Source organism: Pongo pygmaeus, chromosome 7 (genome assembly GCF_028885625.2).
Source record: "Pongo pygmaeus isolate AG05252 chromosome 7, NHGRI_mPonPyg2-v2.0_pri, whole genome shotgun sequence".
NCBI classification, from domain to species: domain Eukaryota; kingdom Metazoa; phylum Chordata; class Mammalia; order Primates; family Hominidae; genus Pongo; species Pongo pygmaeus.
In genome coordinates this window covers 3,753,309-3,779,638 of record NC_072380.2, presented here as the reverse complement: position 1 = coordinate 3,779,638, position 26,330 = coordinate 3,753,309, and the positions used below count along the sequence as shown (strand labels likewise).

Sequence of the window (26,330 nt, the reverse complement as noted above, 5' to 3'; positions counted from 1 at the left end):
TAAAATGCGCTTGACCTGACCCTAAACTCCATGTTCAATGAGTAAAGAATGAAAAGAACAAAGACATGTATGAATATTGTGTATTCATACCATATTCTCTCGGCATGTACTATGTGGTAGTGCACATTCTGATTCACAAAATTAAACAGGTGCAATTTTTAAATTTTGCTCCAATTATTACCTTGTACTGTGAGTTAAATAATCACCAGTCTTTGTCTTGTTTTGCCAGCCGTGATCATGAACTCCAAAGCTGAAGCTGTTTTTGGCTTCTTGAAACAGTTTGCAGCGCCATGATCATAACGGGCTTTTAACTATTTGCTGCTTTACTTTGCTTAGATTTCAATTTCCCCTACGAAATACTTTATTCCAAGCAGTCACACAAAATGTCACAGATATTTTCAGAGCATGAAGACAAATATCTTTAGAGCCTTATTTTTACATTTAGAAAGCCATGGTCTTATCTAAATTCTCCAGTGTTACCTAAACCCCTTCCACACTCTGCAAATCTCAAAATATCCAATAAACAGAGAAAATTATTGAGGAAATTGTTCTGTGGCAAAACACTGGGGCCAGCTGATTGAATTACTTTCTTTTAGATGGATCTGTCTATAAGAATGTCACCCAAGAGATTAAATGGGCTTTATGTGAAAAGCATCTGTGCATTCCTCACCAAGCTGCGCTCTTTTCTGCCGACAACTGAAGCGGTTTGCACAGGTGAGGGGCTTGATTACAACCCCAGGAGCTGAGAACAGGCCCAGTTTGGTGACAGTTGTAGTGAATTATTAGATGCACTTTAGTATTTGTGAATTTGAAAATAGTAGTTTGTTGATGCTCATTACCCATCCAATTCAATATTACCACAAAAATTGACTTGATGGAATGGTTACTGATACTGGCTTCAGGATGTAATTTTGAACCATTAAAGTTGAGAAATCCACTCTCACTAGTGAGTCAGCACTGTTGATAATGTGTGCTGAAAAGGAGATAATTAAGGACCAGGCCGCCTCTTGATTGTTTGCAGTGCTTCCAAATTCTATTCTAACGAACAACTGTTATTTCAGTTGACTCATTTGTGGAATACGAACTAATTGCTCAGCCTCATCTGTAGTATTTCTGAGCATGGAAGAACCAGACAATCCTGATTTGATTAATGCCAGTGTACTTAGAGGGAGATAAAGGATGCTTTTAACTTTTAACCTGTCATATTGGATTTGTGCATACTCTGTTTCACCCCGATGGCACAGGTTTATATCAGCGTAAGTCTTCTAATGCAACACCGATTGGTACGGTAAAAGGATTTTAAAGAATTTTAAAGAATGTTTCTCACAAAAGTAGAAGTAGAGTGTGAATACCAGGAACATGTTTGTATTTAGGAAAAGGAGCTTGGAAGTTCACATTCTTTTGGTTGATTTAAGCTTTCTTAGTTTTCAGCAATTTAAAGGTTAAGACAAGCAGTGAATCTGAGAGATAGGCCATGAGAGAAAAAATAAATGAAACTGAATTTTCAAAATATTCAAGAACACCTTAAACAACTATTTTTCCTGTCCCAATTAAATATGTCTCAGCTCAATATTTCTGGATGTTAATCTTCTGGAAGGAGCATGAGGACCTGGGATCTCTTTCAAGTAACTTAAATATAATTTTATGTTCTGCAGATATAAAATATGCACTAGATATTGCTGTACCTGGTTTTCTATATTTTAAATGTCATATCATTGCATAAATGTAACCTAAAATATTAACCCTGTCATTCTCCATATTTTATTAAAATACCAGGTTATTCACTAGCATAATTGCTTTTGGATATTTGAGCATAATTCACTGCTAATTTGCATGGCTCATTTAGCAGAGTAATTTTGCATCAAATATTTGATGAAATCAGTGAATACTATAAAAGGATTATTTTAAGATGTATACAATTTAAAAATGACAACTTAAACGATCTTTCTTGATGCTCCTACGTAGTGCTCATCCATTACAGGGTTTCTGAAGCCCCTTCTTCATCTTGGGTCATTACAATTTGTAGCTACACCACTACTTTAAAATTATGAAATGTCTAAAAATCAATAGAAAATTTCAAGCCTAGTTTCATAAAAGCTGAAGCAAATAGATAACACCCTTGCTTGTCCTCACCTTCTAGAAGGCATACAGTGAGTTCTGTCTCATTCACCCTCTCAAATACTGCACACACACACACACGTGTGCACACATAGTGAAAATATTTTATTTATCTGAAAAGTATACATTAGGAGTCTTTTAACCTACATTCCATTTAGAGGAGAACAGGAATGGTAATTTGTTATGAAAATGTTGATCATGCAAATATTCTGGTGTCTGTGAGCTCATCTGAGCCTAGAAAAAGTGCTGCAATTGAAAAGAACACAAGCCAAGGCTGATCGTCCTCCCAGAAACAGCATTTTTGAGAGATTGTTGTTGATCCGGGAACTCCTGCCCTACTTTTTGTCCAAATGCCTGCAAGCAGCATGTTTTCTCAACCGGGTATTCAATGAGAAATAATAAACTTGTACAGCAGTCAGGAGAAATGTGTTTGGAGCATGAAACAAGGCTCCATGATACCCAATCACGAGCAATTATTTGTAACCTGATTTCCAAAGACCCTGCAGAAAGGAAGCGGGTGCCTGGAAGACAATCTTTGGCCAGCTCTAAAACTGCAGGAAGCGCTGGTCCAGAAACAACCTGGAGAAAGGATGGAGGCAGGAAGGAGAGGCACAGAACAGAGACAGGAGAGGGCACTGATGCTCTTTTCTGCTAGAGAATCTCAGAAAATAAACTCTAGGCAAGAGTGTGCACAGGCACACGGGCAGCATTCCTGCAGTAGGTAGGCATGGGGGTGATGGGACGGCCATAAGACAGGAACCCTTGTAAGGCAAGGGCACCTTGGGATGGCTGGAAGTGGAAAGAGATCATTTAAGTGTTGAATCTTTTTATTTATTTGTTTCTGCCCCCATCTTCTGACAAAAATGATTCCAGACAGCTGGTGATTACACAGGTTTCCCTAATTGGAGAAGATGTAACAGGAGGAAGATACCCTTTTAAATGGTAAACTACTGACAGGCAAATAGAATGTGATAGCAAATGTCAGAGCAAGAAATAGAGTCAGTTCCACTGACCTCTAAAGGACAAAGGGCCGGGATCCCGTCCCTGCCCCCTGCTGATGCCTCTAATCTATCCTGGCACATTTTTCCACTGACTCCAAACTGAGTCTCAAAGTCTTTCTCAAGACAATGCTCTGGGCCACCAGCTCTCAAACTCCAGTTTCCCCTCGAGGGACCTGGACAGCTTGTTAAACACAGACTGCCGGACAAGCCAGAGTTTCTTAGGCTGCAGGTCTGGAGTGGGAACTGAGACTCTGCACTTCAAGGAGGCCGCAGGTCTGGAGTGGGGCCTGAGACTCTGCACTTGAAGGAGGCCACAGGTCTGGAGTGGGGCCTGAGACTCTGCCCTTCAAGGAGGCTCCTTGGAGGAGCTGTTATTGCTGGTTGGGGTGGTGGTGGGGAGGCGTCTCATTCTGAGAATGGTTCCGTATGGCAGCTTGTCTCCTGTGGACTAGAGGGAGCCTGGAGGATAAAGCCCTTCTTCCTGTAGGATTTTATGGTGCTCAGAGCATCCTCAGCCCATCTTCCCTTAGAGTAGCAGGACACCAGGATGAGCATTGCTCCCCTTGAAGCCTGCCTGAGGCCTGACAGGATGCCCCAGGTGCAAGAGCGGTGGAGGGGGCCGTGCAAGTGTCCTGCAGCAGTTAGCTCATCTGGAGGCACTGCTGTCTGGAGCACCGTGTGAGTAGGATTATCAGTCATTTGTTCAATAAATATTTACTGACTGTGGACTGTGCACTAAGCAGAAATCAGGCAGACAAACCCCTGCCCTTAAGGAGCTCATGTTCTATAGGAGAAGGCAGATTTTAAACATAATATAACAAATAAGTAACAGACGCACATACGTATATATATGATTGTGTGTGTGTGTATAGGTATAGGTAGCTATATAGACAGATGATATATAGATAGTAGGTAGCATGATATAGACAGATATAGACAGATTTCCATCGTCTTTAAATCCTCCAGCATTTAATGTCAGGTGTAGTAGGTCATGCCTGTAATCCCAGCACTTTGGGAGGCTGAGGTAGGAGAATCACTTGGGCTCAAGAGTTGAGACCAGCCTGGGCAACATGGTAAGACCCCATCTCTAAAAAATATACAAAGCTATATTTATATCTGTCAGCCATCTTCTGTCTATATCTGTCATTCTATGTGTGATCTATCTGTCATCTGTCTATATATATATATATATATATCTATATCTCATCTATGTGTCTCTATCACTGCTCATCTATCATCTCTGTATCTTTTTTCTGCCTATCTATATCTGTCATCTACCTAATGTATCTATCATCTCTCCAGGTAGCCATCTGTATGAAATCAGGTAATGGCAAGTGCCTTGGTGGGAAAGAGGGAAAGAAGGAGGTGGTGATGGCTGGATGAGGAGTCTACAATGTCAATGAGATTTAACAAAAGTCCCATAGGAAGAAAGGGAGCCACCTTTGAGAATATCTGGCATTCTATGCAGAGGGCACAGCAAGTTCGAAGGCCCCAGGGTGTTTAAGAAAGAGCAGGAAATGTGTGTGTGGCCACAGCTAGGTGTGTGAGTAGAATGTGGCCAGACAGGAGATTAGAGAAGGACAGGAGTGAGAAAGTGTCAGCCCTCGCAGCGCCTCTTTAGAGTCTGGCTTCACTCTCAGTGAGACAGGTGACCCCTGGAGAGTGTCGCTTCAAAGTGCAATGTGATATAATTTGGGTTGTATGTGACCCCTCTGGATAGTGTTCTGAGAATAGAATGGAGCAGGGAGGATAGAAGCAGGGAGGCTGACCTCCATCCGGATGAGCACAGGGCACCCTCAGGTGCTGAGATGGTCAGACATGGATCTGTTCTGAAGGTAGGATCCATATGATGTGCAGATGAGCAGAGTGTGTGCAGTGTAAGAAGGAAGGAAGGAAGGATGGGGGAGGATGGGGAAAGAGTAGATTCGTATGGACATGGTAGATGTATGGGTTCTGAGGTGGCTCCAGCACATGGAATAGAGAGTCAAGGGGACATTTGGATAAGGGTCTGCAGCTCTGAGGAGGAAGCCTGGGCTGATGACATGAACTTGGCATCATCAGCTTATAGGTGGCATTCAAATCCATGAGACTGGAGGAGCTCATTGAGAAGCCACGTGTGGCGCAAGGGAGAGAGGTCTCAGGACCCATCCTAGGTCAGTAACAACCCTGCGCACTGGCAGAAAGCAATGGACCCCATGATGACATCAGCACCTAGCAATATTTCATGGACCTTTTATAGATTAAGGCAATAAAACAAGTTTATAGTTCATATCATTTGAACTGTGTGTTTGCATGCATCATTTAGGAACTAGAACTTATTTCAGTGACTGTGTTGGGCTCTCTCCCCAACAATTTATGACTTTTACTGAACATGAGCACATGAGGCCCAACAATTTATGAACTTTACTGACATGAGCACAGGAGTCCACACTGGAAATCATTTGAAGTTGCTCCCTTATAAAAGTTCTCCCTGCTTTTAATACTAGGATCCTATTGGAAATATTATTCATAACTTCACCCCGTGTCCTTTTCATGAGTATCATCGATAAATGATTGTTTTTGCCCCCTCCCCAAAGTACTTGTTTTTAATTGGTATGTAATTTGAGTCAGGTACCTGGGCCTGTTACCTGCTATGCTACGTCTGCTAGACGGTTCAGCGATGAACGTGTAGGCTACCTTGCATGCATAACTTCACTCCTGGATTCATCTTCTGTTCACTTATTTTTCATTGGCTTTAAATCTTCCAATGTTTAACATACAATTCATTTTTAACTTGTTTTGCAAAGTTTTATCTAAACCTTTCAAAATTCTTTTTTGGACTTAAGTTTGGTGTAAATAAAGAAATAGAGTAGTTCCTCCTTATCTGCAGTTTCAGTTACCTACGGTCAACAGCAGTCTAAAAACATTAAATGGAAAATTCCAGAAACAAACAATTCATAAGTTTTAAATTGCATGCCATTCTGAGTAACATGATGAAATCTCCTGTATCCTGCTTGGTCCTGCCGGGAATGTGAATCGCCCCTGTGTCCAGTGCATTACTGTGTATACACTACCTGTTTCCCCTCTCGGTGGTCACTTAGTAGCCCTCTTGGTTACCATACTGAAAAGACATTGTGTACGTATGGGCTCAGCACTCTCTGTGGTTTCAGGCATCCGCTGGTAGTCTTGGAACATATCCCTTGAGAATGACGGGGCAGCACGGTCATGGCTTAAAAACGGACGCTGGGTCATCCATATTGCACTGATTAGAATAGTAAATATAAATCCTTTCACGAAAATTTGAGAGCAGAAATCGTGTTGTTATTGTTTTGCACTTAGCATTAGTCAAACTGATTTTTTCACTGGTCTCCAGCTAGGTTGTCCACAGTTCAACAAAGATAGTGAGAATTTGAAACAGGTTCACAACTGAAGATTAACAGAGAAAAGCAGAAAGAGATGACATTCTGTCCGCTAAGGAGGGGAATGAAAGATTAATACCAATTCATGTATTCAACATCTTTCTATTTATTTGTTTAACCTTCCCTCTGTCCTATGAGCCAGGCAACAAAGCACACATTAGGCAGCATGGAGATATCATGGTGGAAAGCAGGCTGACGGCATCTTTGAAAAACTCGTGTTTTGCATCCTGGGGAGAAGACAGACATCCAAACAACCGCCATATGATAACACCTCAGGCACTGTGTACTCTACTGAAACCCAGATGCTGTGGGAACACATTGGAATTCAATTCTGATTGCAGAAATCTGTGAGAATTTATAGAGCAAGTGGCATTTGAGCCAAAACTTGATGGATAAGAGAAAATTTATGGTTGAAGGGTCAGGCGGTGCAGGTCACAAAAGGCTTTAGATAACAGTTTATGCAGCGTAAATTTATGCTCAAAACTGAGAGGGAATGGGCTGCGGACATACTTAGATGAGAAGCTGCATGACTCAGCCTGTATTTTAGGAAAATAACCAAAACACAAGAATGAAAGATAGGTAGGATAGAGCAGCAACTGTGTAAGTAAAAGAATTAAGAGCAAATAGATGCAGGGTTAATCCAGGCACAGGCTTCTGTTAGCTGTGCAATGTAGCGCAAATTACTCAACCTCACAGATCCCCAGTTTGTTTATTGGTTTGCATTTTCGTGAACAACATAGTAATGATCATAATAAATACAATGTGGGGGAAAGTGAATGAAAATGACTTGTTGAAGCATGTAGATGGGCCTGCCACTTGAATGATATTTATTCTGGATATTTATTCCAGGTTAGTGTTACTGCCCATCACTCTTGCCCTCCTCATCATCAATTTGAAGGTGGGAACTCAATTAAGATGCTGTTGCCGTAAGTCAGCAAATACAGAATAAGGCCAAAATTGAATAAAACTGCCAAAAGAATTTACATTGCACTTACTTTGTCTTCACTAAATACCTATTATAGGCCGGGTGTGGTGGCTCGTGCCTGCAATCTCAGCTCTTTGGGAGGCCAAGGTGGGAGGATCACTTGAGCCCAGGAGTTCAAGACCAGCCTGGGAAACATGGTGAGACTCAATCTCTACAAAAAATACAATAATTAGGCATAGTGGTGCATGACTGTAGTCCCAGCTACTCTGGAGGCTGAGGTGGGAGAACCACTTGAGCCCTCACTGTAGTCGAGGCTACAGTGAGCCGAGACTGCACCACTGCACTCCAGCCTGGGTGACACTGCAAGACCCCCTACTACCAGCTCTCCCCAAACCTATTACATCCCCAAATGCATGGAGAATCTAAAACACAAGCTAGTTGTGCACTTTGGTGACAGATTATTTGAGTACATGCCATAGTCTAAATGTCAGTGTCCCCCTAGAGTTCATGTTGAAATCCTAATGCTATTAGAAGGTGGATCCTTGGCGAAGAGATGAGGTTGTGGGGACAGAGCCCTTGTGAGTGTGATTAGTGTCCTTATAGAAGAGGCCCCAGAGAGCTCCCTCTTCCCTTCTGCCATGGGAAGGTACAGGGAGGAGGCGCTGCCTCTGAATCAGGAATCCAGTCCTTCCTTGATATTGAACCTCCAGCCCCCCAGAACTATGAGCCATAAACATCTGTCTTTTATCAGCCCCCTATCTGTGATATTTTTAGTGTCACCCTGAATGTACTAAGGATGTGGCGCAGAGGAGGGGGTTGGGAGGTGCTGTAAGATGCCTTAAACACAGACTTCCAGTTGGCTGTCATGGCGCTTTATAGACCAGGCATTCGTTCAATATTTGCTGAATGAAGGTATGTTTGATGTGTGTGTGTGTGTGTATATATATATAGTATATGTATATATGTGTGTATATGTATATATGTATACATATATGTGTATATGGCATGTATATATGTATACATATATGTATATATGTGTGTATATGTTTGATATGTATATATGTGTGTATGTGCATATATGTATATATGTATACACATATGTATACGTGTGTGTATATGTATACACGTGTGTATACGTGTGTGTATATGTATACACATATGTATACGTGTGTGTATATGTATACACGTGTGTATACGTGTGTATGCATGTACGTATATATAAATATGTGTATATATATATATAAGTGTGTGTATGTATGTGTGTGTCTGTATGTATATATATGTATATATGTATATATGTATATATGTGTATATATATACACGTATATATATATACACGTATATATATATATGTTGTCCTTTCTGAGAATTCAAGGAGAATAGGGGGTGTTCATTTACAGTTTAGAGCATTCACACAAAATCACCCTAATATCAACCGCCTGGATTGGTAGCATAATGACAGACTCAGATGCTCGCACTAGAAGCTCCTCTTTAGATCCATTTCAAACGAGGGTATGGATTCCCACCAGCCCAGAATTGGATAAATGCTGTAATTGCTGAATGCCAGTAGACATTACATGGCTTGTTGAGTTGCCTCTGGGCTATTTTTATCCTGCTCATATCTGGGTCAGATCAGGGTTGTGGCAGTTTCAAAAGTGGGCAAAGCCAGGACACGAGTGAGAATGTATTGAACGTATCACTTTGCCTCATAGTAAAGGGTTCCCAGAGTCCTTTCCTGCAATGGAGACAGCATGATGCTGTCATTTGAACACACACAGTCAATGCCACTGAATCTTGTGTTTTGTCTGCTTTTACCTCGAGGTCTTTAGAGGCCTCTCCATTCTCTCCCTCCTGTGTTGTGCTGTCTGGGGGTGATTCAGGACTGGCTTCTGTCACCTCACTCCAACTTGATGCTGCCTGACTCCCTGCCCCTGAGGCTCTCCAGGTCTCTGGGGGCTGTGTTTCTGCAATGGTGATGCTATCCAGTCACCCAAATGAGCAGAAGCTCCGAACTGTTGTGTGTTCGAGAGCTTGAGAATTGGCCTGGCCCTGCTTGCCACCTCCAGCAACTGAGAAAAGAACTTGGTATCATCTGCAAAAGGCATTTTGAATGAAAACTCTCCTTTGTAAACTCTTTTTGCAGAGTGTGAAGCAATGCCGTCTGAATTTCTAAGAGTTCTTCTTTGTCTGTTATTCCTGAGAGTAAGCAAGGCTTCCAGAAGCACCAGCAGGTGCAGCCTCTGGACCTAAACTCAAAGGCAAGAGTGGCTCAGGGAGCCAAACACTATTTCAAAACCCCAAAGTAGCTGGCCCCAAAAAGTGTAGGCATCGTTTTTCCCAAAGTGCACCAAATCATAATTCCAGTGTGTTGAAATGTTTTATTTTTTGTTCACAATTTGGATACAGTTTTCCAAGATCCTGAGAATACAATATCCCCAAGACTATTGTCCACCACAGACATGCAAATGAAACCCACACACACACACACACACACACACACACACACTGAGAGAGAGAGAGAGAGAAACTGTCCAAATTAACATGCACAGGGAAATTTCTGCTTACCTCCTATTGAATTTGGAGATTCACTAAGCTATCTGAAAATGATTAATTTAATCCTGCAAAATGTTATGAGACTAAAAAATATGAGCTATAGCACCATTTGTTTTTCCTTCTTTATCTTTTCTTAGGTCAGCTACTAAATATATAATGGTTGAGAGAGTATAAAGAAAAACTGCAATTAAGTATGGGTTTGGCGGGGAATGGAGTAGGCGATGGAAGGGAAAGAGCGCCACCATCATATGCCTACAGTGACATGAAATTAGATCACAAGGTGTTGGGGCGACAGTCAGTCATGATGGGGAAAAAGCACTAAAAACAATTTTCCTTTCAGACCCTTCTTCCCTTCATTTATGGCTGTTCTGCATGTGCGAGGGGCCTCACAGTGTTCCTATTATGTTCTTTCTTTATTTTTTACTTATTTATTTTTTGAGATGGAGTCTCGCTTTGTTGCCCAGGCTGGGGTGCAGTGGCGTGATCTTGGCTCACTGCAACCTCTGCCTCCTGGGTTCAAGCGAATCTTCTGCCTCAGCCTCTTGAGTAGCTGAAATTGCAGGCATGCACCACCGTGCCTGGCTAATTTTTGTATTTTTAGTAGAGACGGGGATTCACCACATAGGCCAGGCTGGTCTTGAACTCTTGACCTTGTGATCCACCCCCACCCTCGTCCTCCCAAAGTGTTGGGATTACAGGCATGAGCCACCGTGCCCAGCTGCTCCTAGTATTTTCTTGCACCAAGGAAAGAAGCAATGTGTAGAAATGTTTCAAAGTCATTGGAGAGGGACCTGTATGAGTGTGGTATAGGCCAGGGCTTCAGGTAGCCTTTAGTCTCCTGCTGGAGACAGCTGTGCCAGTCGCTCTGATGGAAAGAAGGGAGTAATCTAGAAATAGAGACACAAGCCTTCCCTGATCAGGGATCACAGCAAAGGTAGAAAATGGGCCGGATCTAAAAAAAAGGAAGCAAAAGGCACATCCACTGTATGAATTCACAGAGTGCCTTTCAAAGGCTTCTCCCCAAAGCCTATTTTTTGTAAAGAGCAATTTTGCAATAGGTATTTTTCAAAAGTCCTGAAGAACTACATCCCTTTTGACACATACCTTTTACTTCTAGGAATCCATCCTGTGAAATAAAAATGCTGATTCAACACATATGCATCATAAGGTGGTGTGCTATAAAATTTATGAAACTATCAGAAATAATACCAAATTGCCATAGTAGGACATTGGTTAAATAAGTAGTGGTACGTTCATTCAAAGGAGTAGTTCACAGATTTCACAAATCATATATATATATAGATATACAAAGAGCTATAACATTTTCTTAATGGAAAAAAGTGGATTTTAAATGATGTATAAATAGATACATTACTTTTATATCTGCCTATACGTATCTGTAAAGGAAAGCACATAGAAAATTAGATGTATGGTTGTCGCTAATTTTAATGATATTATATTTTTTCTTATTTTTTTTCGTATCCTCTATTTTCTCATCAACTGTAGAAGAAAAACAATGAGTCCAGCCTGTCACTTTACACTGGAATTGGATGTATCTGAAATATTCTTTTCTGTCATTGAATGCTTTTTAACATAATAATTAATGGATATTGTCATCTAATTTGGTACAACTTTCTTTTAACATATTTGCAATTTTCCTCAAAGTGATTTTAACTAAAGACCACTATTTAACTATAGTTTGTTACAGACATATACAGAAGAATCATGGTAATGATCAAATTGCCTTCGAGTGGTGTAGGTCCCACCAGCATGTCTGTGAACATTGAAAGCTTGTCAAATGATGGCAAGGGGAAATTATGAGTTTTCATCTTTTAATCAATTTAACTGTAGAGTAACTAATAAGGAAAAGTCATCTCTTTAATTAGTTTCCTCAACTCTGACTTTTCCTGACTGACTTTCTAACCAAACACACCTGCCTGTCCAAAAGCAACTAACACCCTCCCCAGGTGTGCTGTGGGCATGCTGTGCAGGTATCCGCCAGGCCTTTCCTGTTCCATTCACTTTCCGTCTTCCATCGGAACACAGCAGATTCTTGAAAAGCAGTGAATGCTAAGTAGACCCTCCTTCAAAGAAATGGTGCTGTAGGATGGACATTTCCTAAAGCCTGTGCAATTTTTCTTTTAGACTATCCACCAAGGAAGTAATGGATTAGCAAGTTGCCAGCAAAACTTAGGACAAGCCTTACCATTTCTGAGAGTGTGTCAGTAATGTGGGATACACTGGTTTGGTTTGTGTGTTAAGAAAATTACATATCTTTGCTAGGCTGGCTGGAAAGGAACAATAACACAAGACTTAAAAGTTCTGAGCTTCTGGAGCAAGTGAAAATAAAATATGGTCAGTTCTGCTTGTATTTAATATTACTCTCTGTATTGAACTTAAGGTACTCTTATTTCTGTTTAGCAGTGCTCTGAGCCATTTGGACTTTCTTATAAATTGTCTCGTGCTATTTTATATTATTGTTTATGGCATAAACTAGAAATTTTCAGAAAAAAATATGTTGGAAATATATTTTCTGGATACGGTAGTCAATTTAAAACATTTATAAACATGGACTGACCTAAAGGAATGTTACTCCTTAAGGGCTGGATACTTGGAATTTTCCAATCATATTGAAGATGAGCTTCCACAGTTAGGTCGGATTATTCACTGAGTGGGAAGCTGAACCAACTGCCTGGCTCAATCATGATACTCACTCAGCTGGGGAATATGTCTCTGCCTTGTTGGAATTGGCCACTGTGTGGTTGTGTATGCCAGTAACCACTCTTCCAAAAGATTCCCTTCGTTTCTGGCCTTCAGTTCTCCTACCTCACTGCTCACCCCCTCCCTGCTATCTTTGAAGACACACATTTTGGCTTGTCTTTAAATATATGACTCTAAATCAGATGGACTGTAGCTGTCTATACTCGAGGTCAAAGATTGATTCTGTTTTGTGTACCTGGTGCATTCATGGAGTTTGGAACTGCAAAGACGTTTGAAATATTTAAAAGTTTAGCATCCAATGACGTAATGTACACATCATTAATGTAAAGTAGAAAAAAGCTAACAAGTTGGGAAACTTTTTAACTTTTTAACATGATATGTAAATAAATAGACATGTATTTATTTATCTGACCCACTGGGCATTTCCACCCGCAAGGCTGCAGTGCTGGTGGAAGCCAGTGTTCGTGAGAAGATGAGAGCAGCGTTCTCTGAGTGTTATTAATGTTGTATCATCTTAGGGTTCACTTCTCTTAACCCAAAGTGTATGTAGACATACACTGTATAATATACATAATATGTAGGTATTACTTGTAATACCATATATCATATACAGTATGTATTGCGTGAATATATATCGCGTGGATATAAAACGTAGTTGAGAGATAGATCCACACACATGTATTTGGATAAGGTCAGCAATCAGCTTTGGATGTTATGGGATAAAGTGAGGATCGGAGCAAAAGCTAAGCCTTAGTTAGGTTAGGGGAAGTAGAAAAAGATGCTTGAGAGAACAGCAGCAGTGTGCAGTCTGCAGTAGCGTATATCATTATTCACACAATGAACGATTTTGAGGTTTAGGAGGGCTGAGTAAAGGCCTGAGGTCACCCAGATGGGAAGGAACATGGTTATGTTTGGACCCAGGTCCGTCTGACTCCACCGTCCGTGTTTGTAATGACCACACCATTGCAGAGTGTGCAGGTCGGGGAGAAAGGCGGCTGGTTTCCATAAAAGAGCCTGAGCTGCTCCTTGGCCTCAGTCCAGAGCCTGTGCATGGAATGAGCTTGCTTTCTACGATGGCAGCGTGACCTAAGAAGCACAGCACAGACAGACCAGCTGGAGACACAGCAGCCTCAGCAGAACCCCACGGCTGCTGTACTTGAGTGAGGTTTAAGTGGGTCTGCAGAAGGCAGGCAGTGATGCTGAAAAGTGGCTGAAGAGCTCCGGAGTTATGAGAGCTCATATGATCCCGGATGTTGAGGGCTGCTGGTCTTTTCGCCTGGGGACCCACATGATTGCATTAGCCAGGCTGCACCTGTTGCCATGGGACTCGCTGGATATCTTACCAGCTGATTGAATAATGTCTGCGTCAGTCTATCAAGTGATATAAGAAAATGGTAGACTCATTTCAGGCTCTTGGAATGAGCTAGGATAAGACTTGTTCTTACCCCAAGACCCCAAGATTAAGGAGAAAAATGTGCTTTTTAATGATATTCCTAAGGAATATGTATGCTAAAAATAATATCAAGAGAAAATGTTCAGTGAACCCAAAATAAATTGTTACCATGTTTTTTTAAATTATTTTCTTTATTATCAGTCTTTGAGTATTGACTGTGTGTGGAATTTATTATAGGGATCTCTGTGTTTGGAGACACTACCTTTCTTGATAAGCAAAATATGATATGGATACCCATGTCCAGTGCCGACTGCTCCCTATTGCAAATGTCCAAGTATTATAGAAGGCAAAGGGTGTCTGCCTGTTTGTTTCTTCCTGTTGGCAAACCTCAGAGGCCTGTCTTCACAGATAGTAGTAAACTAGGTGCCAGGACATTGGATACAGCCAAGGATTAGAAACAGGCACTTAGAGGTTTCGTTTTCCAGGTCACTGACTTGGATCCAGATTAGCTTGTTGCAACCAAGATTTTTAATACCAGTATGATCTGCATCACCTGTGGAGGGTCCTCCAACATTGAGAGGCCTGTGAGGAGATTTCCAGGTGGGGTGTGACAGCTCTCTCGTCCAGCAGAAGAAAGTGCACCACTGGCTGAAGCTGCTTCCTGTGTTGGCCTCATTCCTCTGTCCCTTCCGTGGACAGGAGGCCCAAAGTACACACCCACAGAGAAATGCCATCAGGGCCACTGTCTCTCGACTGTCTTATCGAATTACTTGTCTGTCTGAGCCATTTCCCAGGCTTGAGTTCCGAGCAATTCCCTGGCACGTAGTCCTTAAGCTTAAGAAGATGGGCTTTGTCACATCCTCTCCCAAATGATCCTCTCTGCCTGACCTCTGGGTTAATTCCTGATGCCTGATTTGCTGGCATCCCGGCCATTTTTACGGCCTTCTCTCAAGTCTGTCATGTTTGAGATGGACTCTCATACCCTATCTCTCACAAGTGCTGTCATCCTCCTCTTTCTCCTTCCTCAATGGTGAAGGTGTGTCCCCACTGGATTCCTGAGACCTGTCTCCACCCTTAGGACTGTGGAGCTATGCTGGGACAAACAAAAGGAAGATGCCAGATCTTACCCACTGGGCGCCCCCACCTGCAAGGCTGCAGTGCTGATGGGAAGCCACTGGGCATGAGAGGATGAGAGCAGTGTTCTCTTACTGTTCTTAACACTTTATCATCTTGGGGTTCACTTCTCTTAATAACTTACATTAGGAGCAAAAATAAGAAACTATTTAGAATTGACTTGTTAAGGCTCTAGTGCATGCAGAATACTACAAAGAAGAGGAAGATGTCCGAGTTAGCACCAGTGCCCTCAGTGGGCTCAGAGTGCAGAGGTGAGGTAGACCTCTACGCAACCACCAATAATATAAGACACACGGTAACTTCCAGGGAAGCCTATGGAACGAATGCTGTAAAGGTAGGAGTGGTTAAGTCTATTAAAGATAAGGAGGGAAAGGTCTTTGGAAGGGATGTCTTTTGAAACACCTTGGAAATTTGGGAAGGATTTATACAGGCAAAAGTGAGCCCGTGGGGCTAGTGTAGAGCGACTGCACAGGATCAAGAGCAAAAGCAGGAGCACAGCAGACAATCGAGAGAGTGATCGCCACCGCATGGGCAGAACACAAGGTTCACGAAAGGGCGTGATAAGAAATGAGGCTAGAAACATATGGAGTCATATTATAAAGGGTCTTCGGTACTAAGACAGTTGACCTCTTTTTGAGGGTGTTTGAAAGCTATGAAAAATATTTTTAGAAAAAAGGGCAGTGCAGCCGGGAGTGGTGGGTCATGCCTGTAATCCCAGCACTTTGGGAGGCCGAAGTGGGCAGATCACCTGAGGTCAGGAGTTCGAGACCAGCCTGGTCAACATGGCGAAACCCTGTCTCTACTAAAAATACAAAAATGAGCTGGGCGTGGTGGCGTGCACCTTAATCCCAACTACTTGGGAGGCTGAGACATGAGAATCCCTTGAACTCAGGCAGCAGAGGTTGCAGTGAGCCACGATTGTGCCACTGCACTCCAGCCTGGGCAACAGAGTGAGACTGTGTCTCAGAATAAAAAAAAAGAAAGAAAGAGAAAAGGGCAGTGCTGTGATTTAACTTCACCATGGATTTTCAGGTGATTACTGCTCTAAATAATGAACTCCCCAGCCTCTGTCTAGCCAGACACATGACAAGTCACAATGTGGATATCACATCTCCAAGGGGACTGTCATCCAAGAGAAGTTTAAATCCCCTCTTGCAGACACTCACAGCAACCTGCACTCCCCACTTGGTGGTGCCTCATGTGTGACATCCGTCACCCAGGGCTACTCTGCTCTGAAAGATTGTGAGTGCCTCTGCTCACTCACACGCATGTCTTCAGGAACCAGCAAGGTGTCTCACACACATAGGTTGTTTACATATGTTTGATTATGTTTGTGGTAGTTCATGTCAGCGTCATGCAGTGTGGTTTAGAGCAGAGAGGGGCAGGGAGCACAAGTACATGCGAGAGACTTTCCCTACAGCACAAGCAGAGACACCAGGGTTTGGACGGGAACACAGGCAGTGTGTAGCTGGAAGAGAAGAGAGAAGCTTACTTTGCAGGTGGAATACATGTGACTTAGTGACCGAAGGCGCACGGTGCAAATCTAAATGGAGGAGGGGTCCATGGAGTGAGAGTGTGCTGTCCACTCCCTGAGCCCTGCTTTGGTCCCCTCCAGTCATGTCTTTTTGAGTGCAACCAGAAATATACATCTGAGAGCCTGTGGCCTCCAGACATTCTGAAACAAGGGGTGGCTGTGTGCTAAACAACTGCTGAGGAGCTTCATGACAAACAGAGACAGACGTGGGGAGTGGGAATTGAGGACGTTTCTAGGGCAAGTGAGTTATGGGGTCTTTTAATTCCCATAGAGGTTATTAATATAAGGAGATAAGGCATCTCCAGTCAGGGGTGCTGAGGTCTAAGGCTTTGGAGGAAATCATTCCATGTGAACAGTGTCCTCAGAATTATGTGTGCATTCAGGGACCTGGGTCCTCTGAGAATATGGAGCCCATTGTCCTACCACCATTTATCTCCTCACTTATCTAGTTTCTGTACAAAGGCACAAGGTTTATCCAGCTATGACACTGTTTAGCCACACAGGCACTTGTGTCAATCTGTTTTGCGTTGCTATATAGGAATACTTGAGAGTGGGTAATTTATTTTTAAAACAGAGGTTTATTTGGCTCAGAATTCCACAGGCTGTACCAAATGGGGCTAGCACCTGCTTGGCTTCTGGTGAGGGCCTCAAGAAATTTTTATTCACAGCAGAAGGTAGAGGTGGCACAGGTATATCACAGGGTGAGAATGGGAGCAAAAGAGAGGAGAGGGGGAGATGCCAGGCTCTTTTAAACAACCAGCTCCGGAGTAAACTGAGAGTGAGAACTTACTCATTACCATGGGGAAGGCACCAGCCATTCATTCATGAGGGTTCCGCCCCCAAGACCCAAACACCTCCCACAGGCCCCACCTCCGATACCGGCAATCATGTCAACATGAGATTTGGAGGAGACAAAATATCCGAAGTGTCAGCACCCCAGCTGGCATCATAACATCGAGGGTTTCTTGTAGTCATTTCTACTTTATGACGCGGGACTGGCCTAGGGCTCTGGGAGTGTGGGTGAAGAGATCTCTTTGGCTTATTCAGCCAATGTGCATTGAGTGCCGACCACATGCCCAGCACTGTGTTACGTGCCAGAGAGACTGTGAGAATAGGACAGGCTTCAAGTCTCGCAAAAATGACTAACATTAAGCAAATAACTATACAAATCACCAAGTGTCCTGTTCAAGACTACACCAAATGTCATGGTGAGATCTGAAGAGAGTTGGGGGATAAGCAGAAAGAACACTCGGACGGGCGTAGGCAGGTGAAAGATGATTTTATTCAGTAGCGGCTCTCATCAGCAGCTTCCTCACACTCTCCGCCCTGTCTCGGCTGCTTACTCTGGCAGTTCCCTTACACCCGATTGCATGGGTGGCTCTCCCTTGCCTTCAGGGTCAGCAGCTTAACTCTTTCTCTCTCTGGGAATAAACCAAGCCAAGCTGTGTCCTGGCTCTCCACTGACCATCTTTGCAGATGGACAGCTTTGGCTCTCTCTCTTTCTCTGGGCACCAGTGTGCCTGTACGGCGTCAGCAGGGCAATTATACCTTCCACAGACAAGAGTGTCTTAGAGCCAAGTCATGGCCTTCCCATGTTATGGCTACATGGCTGTTATACCAAGTGGAGTTATACGCCTGTGCTACAAACTCGCTGAGTCACACAGGATATAAACATCCTACCTCAGCCTATCTGACCAAAGCACAGCCATGTGCCTTATACCAAGTCATTATTATTTTGAAAATGTCTGCAAAGGGTAAGTCTGGGGTGTCAGGAGAGGGCATAGCCAAGGAGGAGCTGCCTGATCTTAGAGATCAGGGTGGGCTTCCCTGAGAATGCAACATATGTTCTGAAATTTAAAGGAGGGCCAGGAATGACCAGGCAGGTGCAGAGTAGGTTGGATGCAGGGCAGATGTTTCTGCTGATCTCCAGGTAAGGGACAGCGCATGGGATGATCTGACTCAGGAGGGCACGTGGGGCTTTGCATGGCACCCTGCATGAAGTCAGCTGTCTCTGGGTGTAGAAAGCAGGGGATGGGGGTGGCGTGCACCTGAGGAGGCTGAAAAGCAGAATGAGCCAAGCTGGAGTGAGTGGGAGGGCTCAGGAGACTAGAAATTATTTTTTCTTTTAAAAAATGGACTATAGGAGGGCACAAGGAAAAAGCTAAAGGCCGTGGCTAGAGTCGCAGGAGTGGATGATGTTACCAAGAGGGACGCTTATGGCCACTGGTGTGGAGCATGATGGTGCCTCAGAGAGTGCTCCCAGGAAAAAGAGAGCCAGAGGGAGAAAAATCATTGTCAGGGAGAGAGAAGCCCTTTGCCAGAGACAATCATGAATGCCGTGCCAGGTGGAAGAAATGACTCGTAGAAAGTGGTAATTTTGGCTGGGCATGGTTGCTCAAGCCTGTAATCCTAGCACTTTAGGAGGCCTAGGCAGATGGATCACCTGAGATCAGAAGTTCAAGACCACCCTGGCCAACATGGCGAAACCTCGTCTCTACTAAAAATACAAAAATTAGCCAGGTGTGGTGGTTTGTGCCTATAATCCCAGATACTCAGCAGTCTGAGGCAGGAGAATGGCTTGAACCTGGTGGGGAGAGGATGCAGTCAGCCGAGTTCATGTCATTTGACTCCGGCCTGGGTGAAAGGGTAAAACTGCATCTGAAAAAAAAAAAAAAAAAAAATGGTAGTTTTGATTAAAGAACTGTTGAATGAAAACTCTTGTGTGGTACACTTTTAAATATACCATATGGGTGTTTTTATTTTATTTTGTTTCATAGTTGGTTGTTTTTCCCCAGATAGTATATACGTGTGCATAAAACTTTTGAATTAAACTTCTAGAAATATTGATAACTATGTAAATATGTGTATGTGCATGTATACATATATATTTGTGTCTGGGTATTATTGTGTGTATTTGTATGTGTGTACACACACACACATAGACCTGCTTTTAACTGTTTTTCATGTTCTTGTGAGATGAGAGCTACTTTTTAGTTCATTGTCACTTTTGCTAGTCTCCAAAATAAGACTTGGAACAGTTTTATAAACTCAAAACGTGTCCATGAGAGAACTGATTTCACTTACAATGTGAATCACAGCCAATTCAAAACATATCATGTCAGGAACTCTCTGTTTGATCAGATTGTTCTATTTAATTTTGACAAAACAGAGATAATGAAACACCACAGTACAAACCATTTGGATTGCATGTCCACAAAATGCAAAAAAATAGCACATCTTTTATATGGCTTTCTCCCCAAATTGACACACAACTGGTCTCCTCCAAGTAATAGGTTTATTAAATTTCTTAGTCCCCCCGGCGAGCGGAGATCATTTAAAGCCTCTCCCAATAGCAGTAATTCTTTCTGGCTTCTGAGTCATCATAGTTGAAGAGATTTAACTACAGAGGAACCCCCAGACATTTCTCTGATGATTTTCTAAAGACATAAGAAATCTGGCTTAATGTAAGAGAAGTACTCAAACAAAGCAATATCCAAAACCATTAGCATTTCCAAATGCATTTTAGAAAATTATCCCCATAAATTGACTCTACATTTTTCAAGTCACATAAGCGAAATGCATGAGTCATACATACAGAGTGCTGTAAAATGTTAGAACAATGTGTTCAGCCCTTATATCCCATCTGAGAAAAGTGAGGCTGAGGGAGCTTACATGAAAAAATGAGTAGGAGTATGTTATAAATAGAATCCTAAAATGTATGGTACAATTATTTGGAGAAAATGAAACAGACTGGCCTGTTCTATTTAAGCTCAAAGGAGGTCGTCGTAACTGTAAGGATCCCATGAGTCCTCCATTTATTTTAACTCTTAGCAGAAGAAAAACCCAGTTGAATCCTCTGAAAGAAATGAATTTGGCAATGCTTTAAATTGCTTAATTTGGTATTCTTAGGGGAAAAAAGTGAGAACAACCAATTCCTTTTGCCATCTCTAAGGGAGCTGTCCAACATTCCCACTGAATGGCTTTGTGGGTTTCCTGACCTAGATTGAGATGCTCCAGAAATAGAGCATGTCAAAATTCCCTTAAGAAGACCCTTTCTCAGCCTGTTACTCTGTGTTACTCTTTTTCTCACTGCTCAACCCCCTTGTTTTTTAAGCCCCAATATCCCTGACCTGGCAAGCTCCACTTGATTTCACCAGACATGTGTCCTGTGTTTCTGGACATCAGGAAAGAAAACGGTCAGTACGTTCTGAATTAATGCAGGAAGACATTGGTTAATCCCTACCATTAGTTCCCCATTCCTCATTTTTTTTTTTTTTTTTTTGAGACAGTCTCTCAGTCACCCAGGCTAGAGTACGATGGTGCGATCTCGGTTTACTGCAACCTCTGCCTCTCAGGTTCAGACAATTCTCCTGCCTCATCTTCCTGAGTAGCTGGGATTACAGGAGTCTGCCACTATGCCTGGCTAATTTTTTTTTTTTTTTTGGTATTTTTAGTAGAGGTGGTGTTTCAACATGTTGCCCAGGCTGGTCTCGAACTCCTGACCTCAGGTGATCCACTGACTTTGGCCTCCCAAATTGCTGAAATCACAGATGTGAGCCACTGCACCTGGCACCCTATTCTCTTTTAGAGGTTTCTACTTTGAATCTTGTCTCTGTTCATGTCAATTTTCCACCATTTGCCCCATAATCTCTTTCATTTTCCAAACTATTTGTTTATTAGAAAACCAAATCCAGCAGACTTAAAAGAAGTGTGGCTAACAGCTGTAGAAGACTTCAGCTCACTCCAACAGTGGTAGATCTTCAATCACTGTTCATTTTAGAAAGGGTTTAAACTGCATGGATTCACTAAGGTTATGAATAGATAAGATTCGTGTCACATTCTACCATATTTCCTTTTCTGTCCTTTTCTTCAGGATCATTCTAGAATGAAAAATAGGATATACTGATTAAAAGGCTGTATTTCTGTTTTGGTCTTTTTAAGCCACTTTATGGAGTTATGGCTGCCGTATAAAAGCTATACATATTTAATGTATACATCTAAACAAGAGATTTGCTTTCTATTGCCACCATAACAAATTAACACAAATACAATGACTTAAACCAACACGTGTTTATTATGTTCAATAAATAGATTAGAAATCTCACACCTACAATCAAGGTGTCAGCTGGGCTGTGTTCCTCTCTGGAGACTCTATGAGAAAAGGCGTTTCTTTGCATTTCCAGTTATAAAGGCATCAGCAGCTTTCTTGTCAGCCAAGAGGGTGAAGCCCTCAATGCATCACTCTGACCTTTGTCCACAGGCTCCTCTACCTGGACCCTTCTCCTCCTGCCTCTGTCTTCTACTTCAAGGATCTTTTTCATTATATTGGGCCCGCTCAATAATCCAGTATAATCTCCCCATCCCAAGCTCAGTAAGCACATTGTTCTGCAAAGTCCCCATGAGCCATGTCAGGTGACACACTGACAGTCTCCAGGGAGCAGGACCTCGGGGCTTTGGTATCTGTCTGTAGGAGGTATGATTCTACCTCCCACAAAGCCACTCAGTTGAATTCTTTTTCTCTAAATCTTAACTGAGACACCAAGTTGTTAGAGAGTTCACAATTTCATCTACTAATTTGTATAGTAATCAACTTCTTTTAAATTACGTAGTTTGTAATAAACAATTGAGTTTATAGCATCAACTTTGTGTCAGATGAGAGCTATAAGATTAGCTCCTGGCCCTATAGACAGCGATACAATAACACACAGTTCTAAGGCCAGGTCTCATGTAGAACAACCCCCTTTCCCAAACAAACAACCAAAACAGGAAGTGAACATTTGTGTAACTGTCAAGGCCAAATCAAGAGCAACCCCCTTTCCCAAACAAACAACAAAAACAGGAAGTGAACATTTGTGTAACTGTCAAGGCCAAATCAAGAGCAACCCCCTTTCCCAAACAAACAACAAAAACAGGAAGTGAACATTTGTGTAACTGTCAAGGCCAAATCAAGAGCGACCCCCTTTCCCAAACAAACAACAAAAACAGGAAGTGAACATTTGTGTAACTGTCAAGGCCAAATCAAGAGCAATCACCTTTCCCAAACAAACAACAAAAGGCTATGAACATTTGTTTAACGCAAAAGGTCAAATCAGGAAATTCATGTACAAAAATCGACTTTGGGGTACAATTCATTTGAATGGCTTCATCATGGAAAATGGATTGTATAATTGGTCAAAAGGCCTTACCCTTCCTTCTCTATAAAAGGAATCTGTGCAGGGCTGAGTGTGATGGCTCACGCCTGTAACCCTCACACTCTGGGAAGATGAGAGGGGTGGATCATCTGAGGTCAGGAGTTTGAGACCAGCCTGGCCAAAATGGTGAAACCCCATCTCTACTAAATATACAAAAATTAGCCAGGCGTGGTGGTGGGTGCCTGTAATCCCAGCTACTCAGGAGGCTGAGGCAGGAGAATCACTTGAACCTGGAAGGCGGAGGTTGCAGTGAGCTGAGATTGTGCCACTGCACTCCAGCCTGGGTGACAGAGCAAGACTGTCAAAAATAAAAGGAATTTGTGCAGGACTTATGCATTTTTTTTGAAACCTTAATTACACTAGGCTGCTACGCATCATCTAATTATCTTCCAGCTCAGTGTTTTTGTTGTTGGTTTTTTGTTTGTTTGTTTGTTTGTTTTTTGAGATGAAGTCTCGCTCTTGTTACCCAGGCTGGAGTGTGATGGTGTGATCTCAGCTCACTGCAACCTCTGCCTCCCAGGTTCAAGCAATTCTCTTGCCTCAGCCTCCCAAGTATCTAGGATTACAGGCGCCTGCCACCATGCCCAGCTAAGTAGAGACAGGGTTTCACCATGTTGGCCTGGCTTGTCTCGAACTCCTGACCTCAGGTGATCCACCCACCTTGGCCTCCCAAAATGCTGGGATTACAGGCTTGAGCCGCTGCACCAGGCCTGTTTTTACAAATCGCCTCATATATACTAGAGCAGGGGTCAGCAAACTAATACCTGCAGGCCAAATCTGGCCCATCAGCTAAGAATGGCTTTCACATTGTTAAGTGATTGAAAAAATACAATAAAAAAGTAACTATTTTGTGACACAAAAAATTATATAAAATTAAAATCTCAGTGTCCGTAAATAAAGTGTTATTGGAACACAACCACTGCCATTCTATGGCAAGTACACCTGCAAAGTTGAAGTTTCCAACAAAGACCATGTGACCCAAAAAGCCTGAAATACGTGCATACTCCCTGGCCCTTTACAGAAATATCCTGTTGACTGACACAAAACTATCATTGTTCTGAGTAGGTATTTGGAAATACAGATGAGGGTAAAGAGGGGATGTGGGTGTAGGTGGTGGTAGAGAGGAGATTTATTTGTGATCATTATTAACGTAGGCATGCAAATAAAATGCAATTCCAGGCTGGCACAGTGGTTCACGCCTGTAATCCCAGCACTTTGAGAGGCAAAGGTGAGAGGATTTCTTGAGGCCGTTTGAGTTCAAGACCAGTCTGGACAACATAGTGAGACCCCCAGTCTCTACAAAAAATTAAAAGATTACAAAACTATCCAGGTATGGTATGCACATATAGCCCCAGCTACTCCAGAGGCTGAGGAAAGAGGATGGCTTGAGCCCAGGAGTTGCAGACTGCTGTGAGCTGTGATTGCACCACTGCACTCCAGCCTGGGTGAAAAAGCAAGACACTGTCTCAAGAAAAAAAAAAATTCCACCTGGTTTTTACAGTCAGAACCATTAATAAATAATGTGAGTGAGAAAATATATATGTTCAACAACAAAACAAGCATTGATTGCAGTTGTGAAAAGTTCAGCAAGTACATGCATCTTCCTACATTCACTGATCTTTTGTATAGTCTTATATCACCATATGAAATGGAAACTTACAGTAGGTTGAATAAATATCACTGCAGTAGTTTGAGGGCTTTGGATACTACTAGCTATGTATATATTTTACATTAGGATAGTATCTGATGTGGAAAAGGTAGGCTTGCTTTTTTGCTTAATTTCAGTGTATATCTATGTGTTTGTAGTTTTTAAATTTTCTATGTTTGCATTTAACATTTTTTGTATGTGATATTTGTGTGTATGAAAATAATTATTGTGATTTTTAATATACAAAGAAACCAATGATTTTTTTTTTTTTTTTTTTTTGAGACGGAGTCTTGCTTTGTTGCCCAGGCTGGAGTGCAGTGGCGCCATCTTGGCTCACTGCAAGCTCCGCCTCCCAGATTCATGCCATTCTCCTGCCTCAGCCTCCCGAGTAGCTGGGACTACAGGTGCCCGCCACCACGCCCTGCTAATTTTTTGTATTTTTAGTAGAGACGGGGTTTCACTGTGTTAGCCAGGATGGTGTCGATCTCCTGACCTCTTGATCCACCTGCCTCGGCCTCCCAAAGTGCTGGGATTACAGGTGTGAGCCACTGCGCCTGGCCACAATGATTTTTTAAAGTACCTGTAAGTTCAGTTAAGTACAGGTGAGCTGGACAGACTGTGGGGTTTTTGAATCTAGTTTTTTAGACATTCTCCGTATTAGGCAAATAAGTATGTGGCCTATAGAATTTGTAACATAATCTCGCCAGAAAAATAAAAAAAAAGGTAATTAAATGTGCCTTGGAGTCAGCTGTGTCCAGCTGTTACCAGCCAGTACTACATAAATCGAAGCAAACAGGCAAATCTGAGCAGTGTACTTCTCTTACAGAAGGTTATTTCAAACAGTGGCATAAACACTGTTGCAATTGGTTACAGTCAAGGTTTGGCTTTTAATTTAAAGTGGATCCTGTACATTTTTAAACCTGAGAGTTGGAATAGGGCACCCTGACATCAGAAAGCTTGACTATGTATTTCATCTGGGGCTGCTTCCTCCAGGTAATAGAATAAGTAGGGAAATGGTCTCCACACAGGCGACCCATTTCGTAGCAAATCCTCTGCATAGAAATGAGATCCTCAGCTTTACCAAGCAGCTGCGGCACTCACAGGCCGGCCCACACACAGCACCACAGTTCAAGTTCCCACTAAAAGCAATTTGCTTAAACCCTTACAGGTCATGTACACTGATAAGCATCATTTTGAAAATAGATTTTGTTACCAAGATGCAAAATAATTATTCAGTGCACAACCACTTGTAAAGCACATGGAGAATGTGCTTGAGGTACATTTACATGTGTATCTCTGTCATCTCTTTCGACGCTTGATATAGGTATTTTCATGTCCAGTTTATACAATGGGAAACACAGGTTCATAAACATGATCCACCTATGGTGCCTCACCTAGTACAAAGTCGAGCCAGCATGCAATCCTGTATCAGAAGCATCCTAATCCAGTGATGCTTATGCCACTGAAAAACTAAATGTGTCCCTTGTGCCTCTAACGGGCAGGAGCTTTAATATCTTGGAATGCTTTTATTCCTTAGTAAGCACACAAGGGTTTCTATAGTAAGAAATAAAACACATGATTGTTTCTGACAACTAAACTGCACGTTATAAAGTGAACTGGATATTTTAAACAGCTTAACCAGAAATTGATTGCATCTTATTTTTAAAAGATTAATGCACTGCTTTCCTAAAACATAATTTTATTCCATTTCAAG

General features: G+C 42.3%; 1 protein-coding gene across 1 annotated transcript in view; it reads left to right on the top strand.

Moving 5' to 3' along the window:
* CSMD1 (CUB and Sushi multiple domains 1) overlaps nt 1–26,330 on the top strand; it is a 2,090,911-nt gene that overhangs the window by 1,223,667 nt on the left and 840,914 nt on the right. The window lies entirely within an intron of this gene.